This window comes from Manis pentadactyla, chromosome 8, assembly GCF_030020395.1.
Source record: "Manis pentadactyla isolate mManPen7 chromosome 8, mManPen7.hap1, whole genome shotgun sequence".
Lineage (NCBI taxonomy): Eukaryota > Metazoa > Chordata > Mammalia > Pholidota > Manidae > Manis > Manis pentadactyla.
The window spans coordinates 102,227,044-102,250,706 of record NC_080026.1 but is presented as its reverse complement, the minus strand read 5'-3'; the positions used below and the strand labels follow the sequence as shown (position 1 = coordinate 102,250,706).

At 45.0% G+C, this 23,663-nt stretch overlaps 1 pseudogene; it reads right to left on the bottom strand.

Annotated features, from left to right (window-relative positions):
- Window positions 1-587: 587 nt before the first annotated feature.
- Window positions 588-23,663, bottom strand: part of LOC130684478 (tigger transposable element-derived protein 1-like) — a 45,101-nt pseudogene continuing 22,025 nt past the window's right edge.

Here is a 23,663-nt window from a genome sequence, read left to right as displayed (position 1 = left end):
GGGCTGTGAGCCCTTTTTCCCGAGTTACAAGGGCTGCGGCCCCAGTGCCTGCCCCTGCTATCTCTAGGGAGAAGAGGGTCCCAATGGTCAGGGCGGTAACAACCTCCCTCTTGCTCCGGTGGGGGCTCGGCCTTTCTTCCCAATAAGAAAGGAGAGATTCATGAGAATGATACATTAGGCGAGGTAGAATGGCCACCAGCACACAAAACTCACTGTTAGCATTGAACACAGAGGTGGATAGGGCCGGAGTGAGGCCTGTCTTTGAGCAGAGCCACCAGCCCGAGGAGGGTATAATCTACTTTTCCTGCTCCCACGTGGTGTAAGCATAGGAAGAGCATAACTGGCCCTGGGCCATCGAGACTGTGCCTACACACGTACCAGCGACTGAAACCTGAGCGATCGTAAGTCCCCATGGTTTCTTGTCCCAGTAAGTGGGATGGGAGTTGCTGATAGTGTAGGAGCTATTTATCCCGATTGCCTCATAGAAGGGAGGTGAACCTGGGTAGCATAGCCAACAGGGATCGGTGAGGGAGGGAGTGGTGTGGTTAAGAGTCTCTGCTACTGCCTGCACCATTTCCCACATGGGGTTATTTGACCCGGAGGGACTCAGACCCAGTCCTCTTGTGGGCTCTGGAATCAAGGCTACAGCACCTACTGGAACTAGGGCTACGGCTACCAGCAGGGCTACGGGCCAGGCTATGGCGGCTCCGACGACTCGCCCCATGGCTATTACGGCTACGGCCCTGGCTACTACTACAGGTGGGTCCGGGGCATGTGTTCCGGTGGTTGGCCGGTGGATGTGGCCGTCGGTACCCACCAGGGTGCCCCTCGGGGAGCTGAGCTGGGCGTAAGGCGCAGGCGTATGTCTGGTCGACATTTTCTTGTCCCTTTGGCTCAGGCTCTTGTCTTGGATCGAAGGTGTCTGGGGATGTATAACCGGGTTGGGACCTAAGGCGGTGCTGGGAGTTGACACGGCTAATTTGATGGTGAGGATTGAGCCTTCATGTTTCCTATGTCCCCCATATTTATAGTACTTTATCCCCCATTTTAGTCCTTTTATCCAACGCGATACCTCAGTCTTTTTGCCTGTCTCGGTGAATTGAATTCGTACCCAATCCTGCTCTCTTCGGTCACAAGCTTTGTCCATAGGCACGTGACGAGGGATTCCCTGGTTGACATAAGAAAATTTGACAGCATCCTTTTTTGTAACTGGCCATCTCTGATCTCCATCATTCAAGGTCACACAGTCCCTTATGTTGGCACACCAGAAGGGCCCCCACCCACATGATTCTCTTTTACCTGCTTCTGGGGAAGCATAAAATCCATGGGAGCGAGCCAAGTTTTGAGGGACGTTGGGCTGCCCCCAAAGGGTTCGGTAACCTTGGTTGATCTGTTGAAGGCAGAAAAACAGGTCAGGCCACCAGGTTCCGAGTGGCGCAGTGTGTTCTCTGGTACTGATGACCTCCCCAGTTGCGCCATTAACCAGCATCCAGGTCAGGTCCCATGGCTGAGGGGGGTTGGTGCTTTCGAGCATGGTTCCCTTGAAGGTCCATATTAAGGTGCTTATCAGCAGGATCCCCTTCATCTTCGGCTTAGGTGTAGTTTTAGGGGATTCGCAGGATGCTGCTGCACCTTCCACTCTTCCTTGCAGGCCCCTGGATCTTTATGAGGCAGGACCTTCTGAACGTGGGTGTGATGAACCCAGGGAGCGATACCATCAACCTTGAGAGCAGTGGGGGTGGTAAACAATACAACATAAGGCCCCTTCCACCTGGGCTCGAGAGTCTTCACTTGGTGTCTCTTGACCCATACCATATCCCCTGGGACTATGCCATGTTCTGGGCTCGGAATTTTCCCGCCCTCGTAATGCTCTGATCAGGGGCCAGATTTCCTGCTGCACTTTAGCAAGAGCTTGCAACACATTCAGATAGTCAGGGGCTGGGTCCTCTGCACCCGGAAGCTGCACTCACCGAGTTATGGGTGGAGGGGCCCCATACATTATCTCAAATGGAGTTAAACCATGTACATAGGGGGAGTTCCGAGCGCGGAAGATGGCTAAGGAAAGAAAGGTCACCCAGTCCCCGCCAGTCTCTAATACCAATTTAGAAAGGGTCTCCTTCAAGGTTCGATTTATTCTCTACCTGCCCAGAGCTTTGTGGGTTGTAAGCACAATGTAACTTCCAATCCACCCCCAAAGCCAGGGCTAGTCCCTGCAGGACTTTGCTAACGAAAGCTGGGCCGTTATTGGAACCTATGGCTTCAGGGACCCCATATCTGGGGACGATCTCTTCAATTATTTTTTTTGCTACTACTTGGCTGGTCTCATGCTTGGTTGGGAAAGCCTCCACCCACCCCGAGAAGGTATCTACTATAACCAGCAAATACTTATATCCATACTTCCCTGGTTTTACTTCGGTGAAGTCTATTTCCCAATTCCTCCCTGGAGCCCTCTTCCTTTCCCGAGTACCTGCCAGGTGCAGCTCTCTTGGGGCTGGTCTTAGCATTGCACAGCTACTACATTCTTTCGTGATCTGACGAGCTGCCTCATTCTGGTGGGGAAACACCAACTGTGCAGACTGGAAAAGACTGAGCAGCTTTTTCCAACCTAGATGGGTGGACTTATGCAGATTAGCAAGCATATACTGTCCTAATGCTTCTGGCAGAATCAATCTACCTTCTTGGTCCCTACTCTAATTTCCTTCCCCAAACACTTTCCCCAAGACTTGTTTCCTAATCCACTCGAGGTCCTGAGGGGAATACTCAGGTTTGGGTGGCAGGGCCGGCAGTTCAGGTATGGGTACCTCGAGGGCTGCAAGTACAAGGGAGTCCGAGAGGGCCGCCCTCCTAGCTTCCGCATCAGCATGGTTGTTGCCAATGGCCTCAGGTGTCTTCTTTGGTTGGTGGCCCGGTACATGTATAACTGCTACCGCTTTTGGTTTTTCGATAGCGGCTCGTAGTCTTTGGACTTCTTGTAGATTCTTCAGTTCCTTTCCTTCCACGGAACGGAATCCTCTTTCTCGGTAGATGGCACCGTGGATGTGGACAGTGCCAAAAGCATACTTGCTATCTGTGTAGATGTTGGCCCGCTTGCCTTCGGCTTTTTCCAGGGCCTCAGCGAGAGCAACAAGTTCCGCCTTCTGTGCTGAGGTGCCAGGGGGCAGAGCTGTGCTCTAGACAACTTCCCCTTCGTGGGTCACTACTGCTGCCCTTGCTCTCCTGACCCCTTCCTGCACAAAGCTGCTCCCATCTGTGTACCAATTTAGCTCACAGTTCGGTAACGGTGTGTCTTTCAGGTCTGCTCGCACCTGTATAATTTCGGAAAGGATGTCTCTACAGTCATGGATGGGGGTCAACAGATCTGGGTCCGGCAGAAGGGTGGCAGGATTTAGGGTCACCGAGTCAGAGAAGACAATTCGTGGAGAATCTAGTAGGAGCTCTTGGTAGTGGGTGAGTCTTGTATTCGTCATCCATTTTCCTGGAGGATGCCTGAGGATCCCCTCTACAGTGTGCGGGGTTGTTACCCTCAGGTTCTGGCCAAAAGTCAGCTTGTCTGCCTCTTTTACTAGTAGAGCGATGGCTGCTAGGATACGCAGACAAGGTGGCCACCCAGAGGCTACTGGGTCCAGCCGCTTGGACAAATAGGCCACAGGTCTCTTCCACGGGCCCAGCTGCTGAGCCAGGACTCCTTTAGCCACTCCCTTCTTTTCATCTACAAACAGGAGGAAGGGTTTTTCTGGGTCTGGCAGAGATAGGGCGGGGGCCCGGAGGAGAGCTTCTTTCAGTCTGTCAAAAGCTTCTTGTTGTTCTTGATTCCATTGCCAGCTCAGCCCTTCTTTGGTCGCCTCATATAGCGGTTGGGCTATTTCTGCATATCCTGGAATCTAGAGCCTGCAAAACCCGGCTGAGCCAAGAAATTCCCTCACTCCCCGGGGTGAGGAAGGGATGGGGATAGTCAGGATAGTTTGTTTCATGGCCTGCGTTAGCTACCTGGCTCTATTAGATATTTTATACCCCAGGTAGACCACTGACCTCTGACAGATGTGGGCTTTCTTGGCGCTGGCTCGATATCCCAGTGCACCTAGTTCAGCCAGCAAGTTCTCCATGGCTTCTTCGCACTCTTGACGGGTTTCTGTGGCCAGCAACAGGTCATCTACATACTGCAGCAGTGTCACGCGGGGGTGGCTCCTACGAAAGGGCTCCAGGTTCTGGCTTAGGGCTTCATTGAATAAGGTGGGAGAGTTTTTGAAGCCCTGTGGCAGTCTAGTCCAGGTAAGTTGCCCATTTCTTCCTCCCCCTGGCTCCTGCCACTCAAAGGCAAACAAAGGCTGACTAACTTCAGAGAGTGGGATACTGAAGAAGGCATCTTTCAGGTCCAGAGTAGTATACCACACATGTGAGGGTGGCAGGTGGCTGAGTAGGGTGTAAGGGTTGGGCACTGTAGGGTGGATGTCTTCTATTCTCTCATTGACCTTTCGCAAGTCCTGCACTGGTCTGTAATCCCCACTGCCAGGCTTGCTTACTGGAAGCAGGGGCGTATTCCATGCGGATCGGCAGGGTTTAAGGATTCCTGTCTCCAACAGTCTGTGGATATGGGGTACTATCCCTTTCCTAGCCTCTTCCGGTATTGGATACTGCCGGACCCGGATGGGTAGGGCCACGGCTTTGAGTTGAACAACAACCGGGGGCAGATGTTTGGTGAGACTGATTCCTCCGGTTTCGGCCCATGCGGAAGGGAACTTCTGCAACCAAAAGTCAATTTCTCTCTGTTCTCCCTGGCCCCCCTCTTCTTGATCCACCTGAAACAGGCGATGTTCATCGGCCAGGGATAGAGTCAACACATGTACCGGTTGTAAGGGCTGCCCTTCTTTGTCCATGATCTTTATCCCCTCGGGTTCAAAATGGATGCGTGCCCCGACCTTGGTTAGTAAGTCTCTGCCCAGCAACGGTGCGGGGCTCTCGGGTACAACCAGAAATGAGTGAGCGACCTGATGGCTTCCTAGGTCTACTTTTCTGTTAGTAGTCCAGGCACATCTCTTGGACCCTGTCGCTCCTTGGACTATACTTGTGCGTCCTGGGTTTAGGGGACCGTGGGCTTGGTTGAGAACTGAATACTGTGCCCCAATATCTACCATGAACCTAATGGGAGTCCCCTCCACGCACAGGGTTACCCAGGACTCAGGGAGGGGTGCCGAGCCCCATCCCCGTCAATTCTCCTCTCCTAGGTGTAGGGTCTTAAGGGGGTTCCCTCCGCCTTGTTCCCTCCTTTTGGGGCACTCCCTCTTCCAATGCCCATATCTCTTACACAGGGCGCATTGATCTCGTCCTAGTCGGGATTGGCGGGGCCCCGTTCTTTGAGGTGATCTGGGGCTCTCCTTCACTCCGGCCAGGAATATCCTGGCCATCTCCTCCCTCTGCTTTTTATTCTCCCTCCTCTGAAATTCTCTGTCTTCTTTCCTATTTTTCTCCTGCATTACCCATTTCTCTTTCCTCAGCCTTTCCTCTCTGTCTTCTGGAGTTTCCTTAGCATTGAAGACCTTCTCCACTTGCTGCAGCATTTCTCTAATAGATATTTCCCTCAGGTCATCCCGCTTGTGGAGTTTCCTCCGGATATCGGGGGCTGCCTGGTTAATGAATGAAAGGACTACAGCTGATCTATGTTCCTCTGCTTCTGGGTTTATGGGGGTATATTGCCTGTAAGCATCAAACAGCCTTTCCAGATACGTGGTCGGGCTTTCCATTTCCCCCTGAACAATTGTTTTTACTTTAGCCAGGTTAGTGGGCCGCCTGGCGGCCACCTGGACACCAATCATCAGAGTCTGGCGGTAGACCCGGAGACGCTCCCTACCTTCTGCAGTCCCGAAGTCCCAATTCGGGTGCGCAAGTGGGAACGCCTCGTCGATGATGGGCTGGAGGGTAGTAGGTCTTCCATTTTCTCTGAGGACATTTTTCCTGGCCTCATTGAGGATACGCTCTTGCTCTTCCGTTGTGAAGAGGGTGCAGAGCAATTGCTGGCAGTCGTCCCATGTGGGACAATGGGTAAACATAATGGACTCCACCAGACCTATAAGACACTTGGGGTCCTCCGAGAAGGGAAGGTTCTGAGTCCTCCAATTATAGAGGTCACTAGATGAAAAAGGCCAGTACTGATATTGTTGAGCTCCGTCCGGACTGCCTGCACCGATGGCACGCACAGGCAGGACCGGCACTGCTCCTTCTGAGGTGGAGGAGGGAGCCTCCCCTTCTTGTTCCCTGGCCCCCCGAGGCCTTAACTGCATTCCTCTCGCTATCCCTGGCCTCCTGCCCTCTCTTGCTGGAGAGCCTGGAAAAGCTGCGGCCATTCCTCCCACTCTCCCTGGCCTCCTGTCTTCTCTTGCTGAAGTATCTGGAGAAGCTGCAGCCGTCTGGTCCCTGCTGGGCTCCCCAACCTTGTTTTCTACCCCCCCGGCGGCTTCACCCCATTCCTCCCTCGGAGCCGCATACGGGGGTGGCTGCTCAATTGGCAGAGGGAGGTAGAGGGGAGAACTGTCCGGGAGAACGGGCAGTGCACTCGGGGTTCTGGCCCTGCGATCAGAGGGCTTTAAATCTTCCCAGGCAACTAGGACGGAGGTCTTTAGTGGGTCGGTGTGAGGTTTCCCCACCAAAAAGGGCCTCAGCCAGGAAGGGGGATTCTCGGCCAAATTTTCCCAGACAAGAATATAGGGAAGTTGGTCGGGGTGGCCCTCAGGGTCTGGCCAGGAGATAATGGCCTTGACTTTGCCGATAAGGTCCAAGGAAAGAGACCCCTGCATCGGCCAGCCTACTCCAAAGGAAGGCCACTCGGCCAAGCAAAGGGTGTCGAGCTTACCTTTCTTGATGCTAAGACCCATATTTAAGGCCTGTTCTTTGACCTTCGGAAAATGGGAAAGGATCAGACCTTTAGGAGTAGCCTGAGTTTGGCCCATAGTGAGGAAGACAAAGGCGAAAGATAGAGATGCCACTTAAAACAAGATGACTGGTGTATGTGCTTGTGAACGGGTGCCTGTCGTTGCACAATTTTTTCTTCTGCGGGGGACGCGAATTTATCTGGGATTCGCGGCTGTGACCCCCTTATCCTGTCACGGGAGTCTTCTAGTGGCGGGTGCCCTAATGGCTCTTAATTGCCCGACCCGTGCCCGCGGGGAATGATTTAGTGGCAGAAAGGAGGAACAGAAAGAACAGGAGAACCTCAGAATAGGGGAAACTTAAAATGATAAGCACAGAAAGAAATATAAACCAAAACACAATAAAACAAGCAACAATAACACTAAACACACACACCACATCTGATCCCACTCACTCGGATCGGTCCTTCTCTCACTCTGGTGCGCACCACACCCACTACTTTCAGGATCCTCAAAAACTCTCGTGATTCTCCCGAAAGGTGTCCACTCAGACTGCCGCAGGGTGATGAGCTCAATCTTTTCCTCCTCAGGCACCAGGTTCCTGCCGATCGGACTTGCCTTCCCAAGGCCGAGTCACTCGGACCCCAGGGCCAGGATTGGTTACCTGGATTTCACCCAGGGTCGCTAACCTGGGGGCCGGGACTACCAACCTGGACTTCCTCACTCGGGGTCGCTAACCCGAGACCATACACGGGATGGCGACTCCCGCTTTATAATAGGTTTATGCAGACACGAGGGGCGACCCTCGAATTACACTGCCCCGTCTGGACAATTAGACCTTGCCTCCAGCCGTCCTTTGTTCTCAGGGAAGCCACTCGGATCCCGGACGAGCCCCCAAAATGTTAGGGTACAGGACTCGGGGGTTTCCCCAGAGAGCAAACCACACGGACATGGAGATGTAAATCCAAGCAAAGTCTTTATTCAGCCAGCTAGCTGGGGCCGACAGCACCTCCCCTGACACGCAGGCCGAGTCCGAGCTGCCAACACCTAGGCAACTTTAGGTATGGATTATATAGGGTTTTCACAGGCATTGCACCGAAGCCCGCGCATTTCTACAACCAATAATTTTAAAACACATTCTTTATATTCTATATTTTAACCAATGGAGTTGAAACGAGAACGCCCCGGTTACCTAACCGCTTCCCGTAATCTCTAGCTCACACAAGCGTGTCTACGTGACTTATCATGGGTTATGTCCTGAGGCTACTGCCCACCTCTGGTTATCTAACTTAGGGCAAGCATGTTAGCTTCGGGCAGTTTCTACGAAAACTGGGTGGCTCTTGCTCTATGGTTTAGCTAGGTTTTATTAGTTCTTTTTCCTGACTTCTGCTGCTCTTTGCACTTCTTTACAAAATGAATTTATCAGAAAGAATCAATCAGAAGGTTGGAAAGCCATTCTTGGGCAGTGGGCTGGAGCTGAAGGATGTCACCTCATCCCCAGAAACAGGCTGGTTAGGATGCTGCCACAGGCACTGTCAACATTGTCTACTTACTGCTGCTGTGTCTGAATCCTCAATTCTCTACAGTCTCTGTGACAAGTACTATCATGACAAACTATCCTTGCACCAATTCTTCAGATTCAAAGTGCTAGACATGACCATCCAAATGGCTCAGACTTCCATCAAGACTTATGCATTGAGGGATTCTGACAAATAGAAGGGATACTTTGCTGTTGTATATATATATACTTTACCAACTTTGTATTTCCCTCCAAAAGAAAAAAATTGCATCATAAAGAACCTGAATCTTTTGTGGTTCCTCCACTGTCATTTAGGTAGTACTTCTTCCCAAAACATGAAAATTTTTTAAGGATATTTTCTTGTGCTCCCAGGTGATACCAAAAGTAATGGTCATAGCAGAATATTGATTGGTCATGGGGGGAGGGCAGCAAAAACTTAGCTCAGCTCCTAAAAGAAACATCATGAACTCCGTGAGGGTGGAAGCTGCCTTGTGTCAGTACCCTTAGCACCTGGTGCTTGGAACATGTACTCAGTGCATATATATTAAATCAATGAATGAATGAATGCTGCATATTTCTAAGGCTATTATCTTTTTAAAATGACAATTAGGATTTGTATCCTATTCTAGATGCCTGAAGCCACTTCAGTGGACCCTCAATTTTTAGATTGCCTGCATTAGAATCATCTGGGGTCCAGGTTAAAATGCAGATTCGTGGAACACACCCCAGATCTAAACTAAATCAGACTAATTCTAGTAGCATCTCTGGTACTAGGAATCTACACTTGAAAGAAGCACTCCAGATTATTCCCATGCACATTAAATTTGAAAGCAAATGCTCTTTGTGGGGGTTATTACTGGGGGCTGGAGTTAGAGGATTCTAGTTAGCAAAAAATAATGAGTGTTGGGAATGAAACTCTATAAAGCCTCATTTACAAAGCCTTGTTATTTATTTTAATGAATGATATGTGACTCTTAGAAGATAAGTTTTTCCTACTGCATATGTAGTGGCATGTGGGGAGAAAGCTTATAAGTGAGAAAGAATAAAATTCTAGTTTTATCTTTTTAATTTGGGTATTATTTCTCTTGCTTGTCCGGGCTATTATTTGAAGCAAAGAACAGAGAAAGCAAGTCCAGGGATAAATAAAGCTCCTTCAGCCACCTCTTAGTTAGCTATATTAATAAGTTCTTCTCAGTTCAGAATAGAGAGGGAGAGTGGGAAGCCCACACTGGGAACATTACAGAAGTGTTCTTTGGTTTGAGCAAATCCCCATGGATGGTCATTGGTATAGGACCTCCAAAAACATGAATTTGGGGGAAACATGTAAAAATAAGTCTTTCCTCCACCTTCTGGAATGTCAGTCCTTCTACAAGGGTATTTCAAGTGTACTCTTACCTTCTCAACAGAAATAAAAAAGGCCAAGCTCATATGAATACTGCATTGCTCCCCCACTTACAGAACACTGTTGGAAGAATCAGCTCATTTGAACTTCTGCCTGGTCAGAAGGGTGAGCTCATTTTACAGAGCTGGAAAATAAAGATAACATGTGAAGAAATTTGTTTCAAATTTCCACAACTAAATAGGGCTAAAAAACAGAATTTGACTTAAAAAAAAATGTGTGTGTGTGTGTGTGTGTGTGTTAGAAATATGGAGAAACACTAAAAGAAAGTAAAATCTGTCACTACTGCCACTCATTTCAGACCTTAATATGTACAATTAAGAGAGAGTGCCCTCTTCCACCTGTCTTATTTGACAACCAGAGGTAAGTATAGTAAACATTGTGGTCAATTTGGTATGCTTTTAGGTATTCCCCTGTGCTTAGACAGACATATGTATATATGTGCATGTATACACTCAAATACACACACAGTCTCTCATACATATGCAAGCAGACATGTAAACACATACATACATTTTTAAAAAACACAGGTGGGATTATGCACCGCTGTTCTATAACTTCCCTTCTTTCTAGTATGTTTTCACAGCATTCTGAAGTTTCTAGAAAAATACAGGAAATTCAGTTGCCTAGTTTTGTTCCTTAATGTCCCTGTCACACAGAGGCTTTGGGATCTTGTTTCTGTGCAGATCACCTTGTGTGGCTCCAGGTTGCTGCAGATGACATGCTGGCATTACTGGTGCTGCCGTAGTGTCAGCAGCTTTGGAACAGCAGCTTTGGCTTCCTGTCCCCCTGGGCTCCTCTGCCTTAGTCTTTTCCGTCTTACCCTCTGCCCGTCTCACCCAACATCACAGCACTCTCCGAATGACATTGTATATTTCCCTAACTAACCATTACAGCCATAGCAGCTCCTGCTATTCTGTTCTTCGGTTTCCCAGAATGCCTGTTGCTTCTCATGGACACATATCTGCAGAAGGGGTCGGAAGCCTAGGTGTCAGCCTAACTTAAGCCAAGGTGCCATCCATGAGGGATCCAACCCACAACCTACTATGCTTTTCTAGAGTACTCTAAGAGAGCTGTATAGTCACTAGAGACTAAAATTTCTGAAAAGGATAAGACAATTTGGGTTTACCTTTTTTCCAGCCCATTCAAGCTTCTAATACACATGGTGGTTTTATCTTTGTCCAGAGATTATTCAAACTCCCAGTCCTTTAAAAGGATACAAATTTCCTTATGTGTGATTGGGGCTATAGAATCGCATAACTATAGAGAAAGGGTTGACATGTGCTCCTCAGTGTTACCTGTGAATTCAACTGTATCCTACCCTGGGATGGGGGACTGAAGTCATCTTCAGGGATAACAGTCACCTATGGTCAGCTCCCCTTGAGGATATGTTAGGAAGTTGTCACATCAGGGCCTGACATACTGCTTCTCAGTATATCCAATGTGGCCAGTTTTCCCTGCAGCAATGGAACAGACTGAGTCCCAGAGGATGTGACTTGACTCTTGTTTAAAGGCAATGTCTTATGGAAAATACATGTCTTTAAATATGAGAATCACACTTAGAGGGGCTAGCTGGTTTTGAATAAAATGCACTTGATAACTAAGATTGCCAGGCAACAGCCTCACACACTATCTAGAGTGCAGGAGCAGGCCCAACTGTCTGAAATAATGAAATGGCTCTTTTCTTTATTTAGTCATTTTTAACCAGATACACATAGTTTAATTTATCTAAGAAATGTATATTTGTTTTTGTGCCTGCCCTGTACTGCTCACATTGGCCCAGTTCAGACCTCATCATCACTTGACTGTTTCTTGCAGCAACTGCCTGACCTCCTCTCTTGATTTTTCCCTTTGTCTGCGCTCTCTCCTAACTGTGGCTTTCCTGCCACCATCAGTGACTTTTCTAAAATGAAAGCCTGTTCTGCATGAAACCCTTGCAATGGCTCTCATGTCTATTGTAGCTTTTTCTAAAGTGTGTTCTGTAGAATAATTAAACAGTATACTTCATAACACATTAAGGATTTCATGAGTTACTTTTTAAGATAAGGTTTCAAAAGGATGCATAGTCTATCTTCATAGAAAATTCAAAATTCATATTAATGCATGAAAGGCTATCAGAAGTCCAGTGTTGACCATGTGGTCAAATTATTTGACCATAACTTTTTTTTTAAGTTACCTAATAACATTCTTTGCACAGCAAAATAAGACATGTTGAAAGCACAAACTTACAGATAAAATTTAGGTTCCCAAGCATGGTCTTATAAGGTATTCTGTGTAGTGGATCTTGGTTACCTTCAGTCCTGCCCTTAGACTCTGACAAATGTCAGCCCTGATTGGCTGAGGCTTCAGGAGGCCTGCTGTGCTGTGTAGCACCTTCCCTGAAAGTTTCTAAATCCCCTTCCTGGAAATCCTGGAACCATCTGAGATAGAAATACCACCCGGACGAGGCATGTTTGAGGTCCAATTGGGACCAGTGTGGGCTCTGGTCCTTATTTATTCCCTTCCAGGTACTATCTAACCTATGAGGCTAACTAGATACCCTCATGAAACTCTGGGGCCTGTGGCTGGCTCTGATGCCAGGATCACCCTTGCTGACTGGCACAGTACTTTCTCGGCATGACTTCATGGAAATGGACCACCAGAGGATGCTGACATGTTGATTTGGGGTGGCTGCCCTAGTGTTGAACACAGACAGCTCTGTTATCTGTATCCCATGTTGCATCCTGATAGCTCTGGTGCCGACTTCTGGGCTTCAGCTGCGTGTGTGGCCCTCTGGTGCTGGTTCTCACCCATCTGTGGTCTGACTGCTGTGCCACCTTTAGTCTACATCACCCAAGGGGAGCAGGAATGGTGGCAGGTGTCCTTTACCCAACGTGGCAGAGGGACCCCCACCATAGGCTCCATGCTGCTTGCCAGGCAGTTCTCTGCAGGTGGCTGCTTGTATCTCATCTGAGGGCTTTCATGAGGGCAAGCACCGCCTGTGTGGTGACACTGTTTCCTAGATCGGTCTTGAGCTGGATGAGGGACAGGCATGACTTGTGTGAATGGGAATACTTTTCTTACTCTGCCTGGCCTCTCACCTCTGTATCCTACTTGTGGCAGTGGGTGGGAGACAGAGGTAAAATCAACCTAGAGAAATCATCTTCTAGGATTGTTGTGAGTATAAAGAGCTCAGGAGAAGATGTGGAAGAGGATGTATTGTTCTACCATAACACTCTGAATAATAAATTTATTATGGCAGAAAATTCTCTTTCACATTTTCCTGTATAAAAGTTATATGTATAGTCACCATCAGGAAAGCATAATAACTTTTAAGAGAGTCATGAAAGTGGCATGAGAGATAATACAGAATCATGAGTAATTATATAACCAGCATTAAATGGGGGGTGCCAGGGGACCTTAGAGGCAGAGAAATCTGCAGTGTGTCAAAACAATCATATTCTGAAGAGCTGTGGCCACGTGGAGTTATAACAGTATTGCTATCTTTTTCTCATAGTGGAAAATGTGAAATTAGGCTGGAACAGTACATTTGACAATGTAGAACATGAAGAGATGGTTCTTTAACATGATCGAGAAGAGATGGCACCTAAATACTACGAAGAATCTTCACATGCACAGAAGGAATAAGAAGCCTCCTTTCTACCCATCATTCTAAATCTTCACCCCACATGAATCCATGTGTTTTCTAATATGGCTTTAATTGAATTATTTATATAAATCTGGGCCTTGCAAAATATACTTGCCTAAAAGGTCCCACATGTCCTCAGAGTGGCCTTGCTTACCTTGTTATGCTCACCTCTTGCCATTCCCATGTGCACACTTTAATTCCCAGGAACCCCATGCTGTTTACTCCATGCTTTTGCCCCTGGCATCCTCCTTCTGACAAATTTGCACTCATCTTTTAATACTCAGTTTGGATTTTACCTAGTGTACAAAGACCCACCGTCTCCCCACCCAGGCTTCATCAGGGGCCTCCCCGCTGGGCCTGCCATTTATGCTAAGCCCCTGATGCACTGTTAACATTGACTGTTTATATCTGCCTTCTCCGTATACTTGATACTAAGGCAGCAACTATGTCTCACATATCCATTTATCTCTAATATACCCCTTATCCATTGATGCCTAATACATTATCATGGCCAAGTAATTTAGAGAAACTAAAATAAATCTAATAGATGATCCCATGAAATCTCTATTGCTATAAGGGACTCTGACACCAACAGAGAAAGACAACTGTGTGAAGCTGACATTTACAGATTCCCTGGTCCTATCCTCAAATCTATGATACAAACATGCCTAGTTGCAGTTTCTGTGATAGCTTTGCACAATGTCAGCTTACATAAGCTGGAACTACCTTACATTTCCTGCACAGTTCCAACTTAGAGTTGGCCAAAGAGACACTAGTGCAATATTTGGAAAGGAGAAGTGAGGCAGCAGCTGTTGCTTTCTGAAGATTGTCCTGTTGGTGGAGTGAGAGAAGATGCAGCAGTATTGGCAGGTTCAAACTCCTTCTCACTGACCCCGCAGTGAGACACATAGCCAGGACCATCGGAGGGCTGAGGTTGATCATGGGACAATGGCAAGAGGACAGTTTCTCTGTCTTCCCTGATCCCCCACAGCACCTCTTAGGAGGAGGCACATGGAAACCCATGAGAAACATAGTTCTGGTTTTCTATTAGGTCTCTTCTTGCAATCTTTGTATTTAGGGAATGGAGTGTTTTTACTAGTGAAATGGTGGTTGGACATTTCAATTTTCTCTTCTCAAGGTCTGTGACTAGGACAAGTAAAGAATGTGATGTTTCCTAGTTTCTCTACCTCTTGTGAAAAGCAGGCTGTTAGTTATTGACCCCCATTCTAACTGATGCCAGAGATCTCTCCAGCTGTTAAAACTGCAGACAGCCTGCGAATGGTTATTTAGAATGTTCCACTGTGCAATGGGAAAGGAGATACAAGGGAATGATTGTAGCAACACAACCTTATTGGAAACTAGTCCCAGAATTCAGCCTCCAACCTTCCAGGACTCTGTCCCCGAATTGGGATGAAGGAGCTCTCTTGTTGTACTTTTCTAGGTCTTGTATGAGGAGAGAAGGTCTGACTTCAAGAGACCTGATTTCCTGTAGCATCCTGGCTGCCAGAGTCCTCTGAGCCATCTTTGAGCAAAGACCCAATATTCTGCCTCAGTCTGAAAGTACTGACATGAAATCCTTCTTCCGTCCCTAGGCACTAATTAGCTGTACTTACAGAGAGAATTATTGGAATCCCTTTGGGTCACCATGAATTACAAAATTGCTTAGTGAATCTGGACTCTAATTTGTTCCCACTATTTGTTCCAGCATTCTTTATTTTGGTGCTGGTTGTGATGCTCTGAGCATCATTTTGCAGCCCTGATGGGGAGTTCACTGTTGGAATTCTTCTAACATTTAGCTGTAGCAATTCTCCCCTGTTCTCCTGTTACCTGGTCACAAGTTAGTCTTATCAGTCCCAGCTGCTGTCTACCTACCACACTCTTGTTGAAAGAGTAGTGCAGTTCTCCATGGGAAAAGCTGTCTCCATGGCTGGGTGGCTGGGAACGGCCCTGAGAACATGTGGACTTACCCTTGGCGTGAGCATTTCTCAGCCTCTGAGGATTTAAAAATCCCAGCACCATTTTAATGGCATATTTAAACTATGACTCAAAGGTCTTTTCTCTGTCATTTGGCTTGGTTCTTCCTGAGAATTTATTGTTTCTGCTGCAAGAAAGTTTATACTTTCTTGGATTGAAAAATTGTTTCATTGAAGTTGGCCTGAAACAGCCCAGTCTTCAGGGAACCGTCTCACTGGGGTAGCAGAGCCATAATATACAGTCATTCTAATAGGGTCTGACGTTGCCCTCCTCTTGCTGTCCTAAAAGGACTCTGATAACTTAAGAAACTGAGGTTCCATGGAGTTCAAATTCAAAGCTGCAGTCCTTTCAGATTTACAATTTCATACAATGTTGTACAAGTCTGTTTGCCTACAGCATCCTGGCCTCAACTGTGTTCTTCCTCACTGACTGTATTTATATATTCCAAGAACCATAATGACTCATATCTAATTAAGCCCTGCTCCCTTATCTCCTGTGTCCAGTCAGGCAGGTATGATGAAAATGCCCTTTGGCATAGACCTGTGTTGATTTTGTTAATCAGAAGTGTAGCTGAGGATTACAACTAAGCAGAAAATTCTCTTTTAAGAAATGAAATCCAAAGCAAAACAACCCCCCCCCAAAAACAAAAAACAAACTAAAATAAAAAGCCTGGCATCTTTTGTGGCCCAGTCTCTGGAGAGCATTGCAATCTAAAAAACAGAGTCTAACAACCAAATATAACTAAAGAGGAATATAATACTGATTATGCATCTTAAAATTACAATTTGTAATCCACAGCAATAATCTCCTTTTTTCCTTTCCCCACTTCCCCAGGCCTTGGCACTACATAGCAGTTCCCTCACTCTACCTTGCTAAATACCCCTACTTCTTCCTCACCTTAGTCCACATTCTTCAGCTTCTCTTCCACCCGCTCTCCATCGTCCTCTCTGATCACAGTGCTCCGCCAGCAGCTGCCCAGGTGACTGGCCACCAGGAATTCTGGCTCCTACTAAAGGTCGCACCAGGCCACACTGAGATGACTAAAGAATGCCGGGTTTCAGGCCCCGAGTCTTCCCTTTCCATGGACATAAACACCAAGAACCCCCTGGGAACTTGGACCTTTACTCACTCTAACTGGTTTTCCTCTGGGAAATTCAATGGAGCATTTTTGGAGAATAAAATTCTCCACCAAAACATATATTTCTTTCACATATTTGAGATGAAGTTGAAACCTCAATTGGAGATTCACCTGGAGTGCAGGTGTCAGACACTGAGTCCATGGTTTTCCCCCAGATTCATCCTGACGTTTGCTGACTTCACACACGGCCATGAGGATGACAGTAGCTCCTCCGTAGTATATAGGAATAATTAAAAATGCACGGAGGAATGTTTGAAAAAAAGAAAAAAAAGTGAGAGTTACAACTGGAGTCACTGTGGCCAGGCAAGAAACTTGCCAGGGACTTGGAGCAGCCTGGCATGCCAGGCTTAAATGTCAAAATAGCTGCTAGAGAGAGACAGGAAAAGGCAGCAGAAGCAAATCTGTAAGGGTCTTGCACGTGCCTCCCCTGTTTCCAGCAAGGGTCATAAAGACAAAGATCACATAAAACAAAAAATGCTGTGGACCACAGTGAGAGCAAGAGCTATTTAGAGCTCATCGTCAAGACGAGATTGGCCATGAGCATCTGCTTCACAGTCACTGAGAGCAGTTCTTCAGCCACAGAGATCACCAGAGAGACTCTTTAAAAAAATTTTTTTGCTATCATTAATGTACGATTACATGAACAACATTACGGTTAGTAGACTCCCCCTATTATCAAGTCCCCACCACATACCCCATTATAGTCACTGTCCATCAACATAGTAAGATGCTATAGAATCACTACTTGTCTTCTCTGGGTTATACTGCCTTCCCCATGTTGCCCCTGCTACATTGTATGTGCTAATTGTAATGACCCTTTTTCCCCCTTATCCCTCCCTTCCCACCCATCCTCCCCAATCCCTTTCCTTTTGGTAACTGTTAGTCTATTCTTGGGTTCTGTGAGTCTGCTGCTGTTTTGTTCCTTCAGTTTTTTCTTTGTTCTTATATTCCACAGATGAGTGAAATCATTTGATATTTGTCTTTCTCTGCCTGGCTTATTTCACTGAGCATAATATCCTCTAGCTCCATCCATGTTGTTGCAAATAGAGGATTTATTTTCTTCTTATGGCTGAATAATATTCCATTGTGTATGTGTACCACCTCTTCTTTATCTGTTCATCTACTGAACAACTTAGGTTGTTTCCATTTTCCATTTTTTAGCTATTGTAAATATGCTGCGATAAAAATAGGGGTGCATATGGCTTTTTCAAACTGAGCTGCTGCATTCTTAGGTCAATTCCTAGGAGTGGAATTCCTGGGTCAAATGGTATTTCTATTTTGAGATTTTTGAGGAACCTCCATACTGCTTTCCACAATGGTTGAACTAATTTACATCCTACCAGCAGTGTAGGAGGGTTCCCCTTTCTCCACAACCTCACCAACATTTGTTGTTGTTTGTCTTTTGGATGGTGGCCATTCTAACTGGTGTGAGGTGATATTTCATTGTGGTTTTAATTTGCATTTCCCTGATGATTAGAGATGTGGAGAATCTTTTCATGTGCCTGTTGTCCATCTGAATTTCTTCTTTGGAGAAATGTCTGTTCAGCTCCTCTGCCCATTTTTTAATTGGTTTATTTACTTTCTGTTTGTTGAGGTATGTGATCTCTATAAAATTTGGATGTCAACTCCTTATCGGCTATGTCATTTATGAATATATTCTTCCATGCTCTAGGATGTATTTTTGTTCTACTGATGGTGTCCTTTGCTATACAGAAGCTTTTTATTTTGGTATAGTCCCACTTGTTCAGTTTTGCTTTTGTTTCCCTTGCCTGGGGAGATATGTTCATGAAGAAGTTGCTCATCTTTATGTCCAAAAGATTTTTGCCTATGTTTTTTTCTAAGAGGTTCATGGTTTCATGACTTACATTCAGGTCTTTGATCCACTTTGAGTTTACTTCTGTGTATGTGGTTAGACAATAATCCAGTTTCATTCTCTTACATGTAGCTGTCCAGTCTTGCCAACACCAGCTGTTGAAGAGGCTGTCATTTCCCCATTGCATATCCATGGCTCCTTTATGGTATATTTTGACAATATATTCTTGGGTTTATATCTGGGCTTTCTAGTCTGTTCCATTGGTCTGTGGGTCTGTTCTTGTGCCAGTACCAAACTGTCTTGATTACTGTGGCTGTGTAGTAGTGCTTGAAGTCAAGGAACATAATCCTCCCAGCTTATTCTTCCTTCTCAGGATTGCTTTGGCTATTCGTGGTCTTTTTTGATTCCATATGAATTTTAGAACTATCTGCTCTAGTTCATTGAAGAATTCTGTTGGTATTTTGATAGGGATTGCATTGAATATGTAGATTGCTTTAGGCAGGATGGCCATTTTGACAATATTAATTCTTCCTATCCATGAGGACAAGATATGTTTCCATTTATTGGTTTCTTCTTTAATTTCTCTCATGAGTGTCTTGTAGTTTTCAGAGTGTAAGTCTTTCACTTTCTTGGTTAGGTTTATTCCTAGGTATTTTATTCTTTTTGATGCAATTGTGAATGGAATTGTTTTCCTGATTTCTCTTTCTGCTAGTTCATCATTAGTGTATAGTAATGCAATAGATTTCTGTCTATTAATTTTGAATCCTGCAACTTTGCTGAATTCAGATCTAGTAGTTTTGGAGTGGATTCTTTAGGGTTTTTTTATGTACTATATCATGTTATCTGCAAACAGGGACAGTTAGACTTCTTCCTTGCCAATCTGGATGCCTTTTGTTTCTTTGTGTTGTCTGATTGCCATGGCTAGGACCTCCAAAACTATGTTGAATAAAAGTGGGGAAAGTGGTATCCTTGTCTTGTTCCCAATCTTAAAGAAAAAGCTTTCAGCTTCTCTCTGTTAAGTATAATGATGGCTGTGGGTTTGTCATATATGGCCTTTATTATGTTGAGGTACTTGCCCTCTATACCCATTTTTTTGAGAGTTTTATCATGAATGGATGTTGAATTTTGTCGAATGCTTTTTCAGCATCTATGTAAATCATCATGTGGTTTTAGTCCTTTTTGTTATTGTAGTGGATGATGTTAATGGATTTTCGAATGTTGTACCATCCTTGCATCCCTGAGATGAATCCCAGTTGATCATGATGATGATCTTTTTGATGTATATTTGAATTCAGTTTCCTAATATTTTGTTGAGTATTTTTGCATATATGTCTGTTACTGATAATGCTCCATAATTTTCTTTTTTTGTGGTGTCTTTGCCTGGTTTTGCTATTAGTGTGATGTTGGCCTCGTAGAATGAGTTTGGGAGAATTCCCTCCTCTTCTACTTTTTGGAAACCTTTTAGGAGGATGGGTATTAGGTCTTCACTGAATGTTTGGTAAAATTCAGCAGTGAAACCATTTGGTCGATGGCTTTTGTTCTTAGGTAGTTTTTTGATTAGCAATTCAATTTCTTTGCTGTTAATGGGCTATTCAGATTTTCTGTTTCTTCCTGGGTCAGCCTTGAAAGGTTGTATTTTTCTAGAAAGTTTTCCATTTCTTCTAGGTTATTCAGTTTGTTACCATATAATTTTTCATAGTATTCTCTCATAATTCTTTGTATTTCTGTGGCTTCCATTGTGATTTTTCCTTTCACATTTCTGATTCTGTTTATGTGTGTAGACTCTCTTTTTTTCTTGATAAGTCTGGCTAGGGGGTTATCTTTTTTGTTTTCTTGAAGAACCAGCTCCTGCTTTCATTGATTCTTTCTATTATTTTATTCTTCTCAATTTTATTTGTTTCTGCTTTAATCTTTATTATATCCCTCCTTCTACTGATTTTGGGTGTCATTTGTTCTTCCTTTTCTAGTTTCATTAATTGTGAGTTTAGACTGTTCATTTGGGATTGTTCTTCTCTCCTGAGGTAGGCCTGTATTGCAATATATTTCACTCTAAGCACTGCCTTTGCTGCGTCCCACAGATTTTTGTGTTGTTGAATTATTGTTATCATTTGTCTCCATATATTGCTTGATCTCTGTTTTTATTTGGTCATTGATCTATTGATTATTTAGGAGCATGTTATTAAGCCTCCATGTGTTTGTGGGCTTTTTCATTTTCTTTGTGTAATTTATTTCTAGTTTCATACTTTTGTGATCTGAGAAGCTGGTTGGTACAATTTCAATCTTTTTGAATTTACTGAGATTCTTTTTGTGGCCTAGCATATGATCTATTCTTGAAAATGTTCCATGTGCACTTGAGAAGAATGTGTATCCTTTTGCTTTTGGATGGAGTGTTCTGTAGATGTCCATTAGGTCCATCTGTTCTAATACATTGTTCAGTGCCTCCATCTCTTTACTTATTTTCTGTGTGGTTGATCTGTCCTCTGGAGTGAGTGGTGTGTTGAAGTCTCCTAAAATGAATGCATTGCATTGTATTTCCCCCTTTAATTCTGTTAGTATTTGTTTCACATATGTAGGTGATTCTGTGTTGGGTGTGTAGATATTTATAATAGTTATATCCTCTTGTTGGACTGACCCCTTTATCATTATGTAATGTCCTTCTTTGTCTCTTGTGACTTTCTTTGTTTTGAAGTCTATTTTGTCTGATACAAGTTCTGCAACTCCTGCTTTTTTCTCCCTACTACTTCCGTGAAATGTCTTTTTCCATTCCTTTATTTTCAGTCTGTGTATGTCTTTGAGTTTGACATGTGTCTCTTGTAGGCAGCATATAGAAGGGTCTTGTTTTTTTATCCATTCCATGACTCTGTGTCTTTTGATTGGTGCTATCAGACCATTTACATTTAGGGTGATTATCGATAGGTATGTACTTATTTCCATTGCAGGCTTTAGATTTGTGGTTCCCAAAGGTTCAAAGTAATTCCCTTACTATCTAACAGTCTAATTTAACTCACTTTGTATGTATGCTGTTGCAAACACACCGTAAAGGTTCTTTTTTTTTTTCCTCCTTTTTCTTTTTCTTCCTCCTCCATTTTTGTATGTTATGAATCATTTTCTGTTCTTTTTGTCTACCCCTTCGGTGACATCTATTTGGCCTTAGGAATATTTCCCTTTATAGGAGTCCCTCCAAAATGCACTGTAGAGGTGGTTTGTGGGAGGTAAATTCTCTCAGCTTTTGCTTATCTGAAAATTGTTTAATCCCTCCTTCAAATATAAATTATAACCTTGCCAGGTAGAGTATTCTTGGATCAAGGCCCTTCTATCCCTTTTTCTCTCCCTTTGGTTCAAGGGACACTTTCTATCCCTTTTTCTCTCTCTTCTTCTGGTACCCCTATAATGCGAATATTGTTCCTTTTGGATTGGTCACACAGTTCTCTCATTCTTTCATTCTTTCATTCTTTCATTCGCACATTCTTTCATTCTTAGAGATCCTTTTTTCTCTCTGTGCCCCAGCTTCTTTGTATTCCTCTTCTCTAGTTTCTATTTCTCCTCCACCATATCCAACCTGCTTTTAAATCCCTCCATTGTATGTTTCATTTCAGGTATGGAATTTCTTAATGATTGAGTCTCTGACTTAAATTCATTCCTGAGTTCTTGAATATTTTTCTGTACTTCCATGAGCATGTTTATGATTTTTATTTTGCACTCTCTTTCAGTAATATTGGTGAGTTAAGGTTGATTTAGCCCTTTTTCTGGGGTTTGTGAGATTTTGTTCTGAACCAGGTTCTTTTGATGTTTCATATTTCTATGTGTTGCCCTCTAGTGCCCAGAAGCTCCAGTCTCTGGAGCTGCTCAGCCCCTAGAGTGAGGTTTGGGGTCTTTGGGAAGTGGAGCTGGTGCCTGGGGTGAGGAAAGATCTGTTTCTTTATTCATGGCTGTAGTGTCTGTTTCCAGTATCATAGCCAGTGGGCCAAGCACACAGGTGTAAGCCTCTGTGCTTGGCGTCTCTAGCTGTTGTAGGTGGGGCCTCCCCCTGGCTGGCCTGATACCAGTGCAGCGACTGCCAGTTTGCAAGCTGTTGCTGTCAGGCCAGGAAGAAGGCTCGGCAGGCTGCGTGTTGCAGTGGGGGGGCCTCGGAGCTGTGCAGCCAGCCAGGGGGATGGAGGGCCTGAAGCACCTCAAAGTTCCCAACCTGCTGGGCAGAACGCACCCAGACAACCTTGTCCAGCTCTCCCCTCCCCCGCGCAGCAAGGTCCATGCCAACCCTGCTCCTTCAGCAGCCCTCTCGCTGCTAGGAAGCCTTTCAGACTGTCTGCCTTTCCCTTGTCTCAGAGCAGCCAGGTGTGGATCTCCACAAATGGCTGGAATCTGTCTCTCCAGCACTCTGCCTGTCCCAGCTCCCCATCCTACAGAGCACCACACAAGGTAGGTTTCTGCTCGCAAAGCAGGTCTCCAGGGCCAGGAGTTCTTTAGTCCCAGGCCTCCACCTGCTTCCCTGCTCTGTTTCTCTTCCTCCCGCTGGTGAGCTGGCGTGGGGGAAGGGCTCAGGTCCTCCCAGATGAAGGCTTTGGTACATCACCCTGTTTTGTGAGGTCTTCTGTGTTCGTGATGTCTGTATGCAGTCTGGTTCAGCCTTCTTTCCTGTTACTGTTTTAGGGTTAGTTGTATTTATTAACTGTATTTTCATACTATTTGTGGTTCTGGGAGGAATTCTCTGTCTCAACTCTCATGCTGTCATCTTGAATGCTACCAGAGAGGCTCTTATGGACAGAGCCCATAAGATTCAGCTGAGCAAACTAAGGATGAAGAAATTGATAGCTACTTATTGGAAATTGTTTAAGGAAACCCTCCAACTCTCTGAGATGTCAGCAAGAAATGCTTATTTGAGTTTTCAACTGAGAAATATAAATACAAAACTGTGGAATGGAAGATAAGATGAACCCCGGCATATTTCATTATGGGTATAGAATGGTTAGTTTTGGTAGTGGAACTAGTCAGAGAGAGGCTGTATTATACCATGAGAAGTAATGGGAAAGGGGTGTGCAAATATACGTTCATTCATGCACTCATTCATTTATACAACATCTGTGTACTGAGAATCTGTTCTCTGCCAGATATTATGTTAGATGCTGAAGTTGTATCAGTAAAGATAGCACCCAACTATGGTCAGGCACAAGGGGCAGCCACTTGAAAAATAAGTACACAAGTAATTTATTTTTTAAAAATTTGGCTTAAGAAGCATTGTGTTCACCAAATGTGGAAAATGAGAAACCTGAGAGATCACATAAGTTTCCTGACAGATTAGTTGACATATAAAACATGAATTAAAACTGATCAA